The sequence below is a fragment of the Nanorana parkeri genome, unplaced genomic scaffold (genome assembly GCF_000935625.1).
Source record: "Nanorana parkeri isolate BGI_ZX_2015 unplaced genomic scaffold, ASM93562v1 scaffold1936, whole genome shotgun sequence".
NCBI lineage: Eukaryota > Metazoa > Chordata > Amphibia > Anura > Dicroglossidae > Nanorana > Nanorana parkeri.
Genome location: NW_017308204.1, coordinates 184,605 through 186,562, shown reverse-complemented (window position 1 = coordinate 186,562; position 1,958 = coordinate 184,605).

Here is a 1,958-nt window from a genome sequence, read left to right as displayed (position 1 = left end):
TTTCATAAAGGAAAATAAATATTAATAATGTTCTTACATTTTTATAAAAGAAACACATTGTCTGATGTTTACATGGTATAAACCATGTTAGTACAGCAATGAGAATCTGGTAAATTAATTTTGAGTATGACTGCACTTGCATACACATTATGCATTTGTACCTTGCACTGCAGGCTATGAAAAACAAATGCCACTATGATGGGTCATCATTACAGAAGATTCAGTAAGACGCTTTAACTAAAGGGGTCGGGAATGTTCACTCAATAATTAGAGTGGATATTCATTTAAATTATCCAAAATTCAATTTACTTATTTCATCTGTGAATGATTGTTTTTATTTTAAGATAACAGGAATTTTCTTTTCACATGACTGGATGACTGATCTGAAAATTCACTCAATCTATTGAGTGAAGATTCTCAACTTCTTTAGTAAAGCAACTTTAACAGGGTTATTCAGAAAAGGGTGAAGAGTTTGGAGAGGGCAGGAGAAGTGAACAATCCAGACCAAAATAGCTGATTTGGAAAGATTCTCCAATACAGCTCACTATCCAGTTCAGCTATGTGGTCCTAGATTGCTCACTTCTCCTTCTTTCTCCAAACTCTTCACCCTTTTGTGAATAACCCAGTATATCTTTTTTTTACAGCGCTATGAATACATAGCACTGTAAACAAGTAAACCAGCTGTTTCTGGCCACCACTAGAGTGCGCTGATTGGAGACCGTAGACCTGGTCTGCTTTCAATGATCAACCCATCTCTATGTGGATGATTTTCTAGAGCACAGGTTGCAGACAGCACAGCTGGAAACAGGATTCATCTTCAGTAAAGGAAGCCATTAATGCTTTTCCAAGCTATCTTTTTAAGACTCAGCACGGGTTGATGGAAGCCCTAACCAAGCACTAAGGTCTCTATAGCGTGTATTTGGACATGAGGAGGTAGAGCTGCTCTGTATATTATGTGGATCTGCCTTTTTTAGAGGTTGCTTGGAAAAGTGCAAACATATGTTTTAATGAAGTACATTAATACTTTGGAGAAGTAGCCAGAAATGTAAAAAAATAAAAATGATAGATATACTCAATAATTTACACAAAAATGTTCATCATTGATACAATTCATAATTGTGATTCCTTGTAGAACCAGAGCCAGGCAATATATAATCCCCCAATCACCAAAAAATTTTACATTGTATGTCAGCCTTTTTTACCTTATGGGTCTAAAATCATAAACTGACTTAGTGATTGAGGTTTAGTACTGGCAAACTTACTTTTACTAGTTGTCTAGATGTCATGCTAACCCATTGGCCCTAATAATTTCTGAATCAGATATGGGGAAAATATGCAATTCAGGGAAGTTAGAAACTCTTATCTGCAGTCCTGTTCTGAATGAGTGACTCAAAAATTGAAGCAAGAGGATCAGCATGACAGCCAGACAGCTAACATCTTAGGAAGAAGGCCAACAATGTGTACCTCTCATGGCAGGTTCAGCCTAAGTGTTGACTAAACAAGATGCCTGCTATTACACATAATAGCCAGAAAAGCCTACCTCTTCAGGTCATTACAAAGAACACAAACACAGATTCCCAAAGGAAAATGAGAATGTATTTACAGGTAAAAGTATAAAAATATATAGAAGAATCCCATATTTTTTTGGAGCTGGGCAGAAAAAAGTTATATGACATCAAAGTTTGTATGGCAAGTGTCCTTCTCCTGTAAAATGAGGCTGTATTGAAGAAACTCAGATCACACCTTCTGTTTAGCATGGGTTGAAGTCCCCTAATGTGTACAGTAAGTAAGTAAGTAAGTGCTTCCTTAATGGGGGGGGGGGGGGGGGGGGGGGGGGGGGGGGGGGGGGGGGGGGGGGGGGGGGGGGGGGGGGGGGGGGGGGGGGGGGGGGGGGGGGGGGGGGGGGGGGGGGGGGGGGGGGGGGGGGGGGGGGGGGGGGGGGGGGGGGGGGGGGGGGG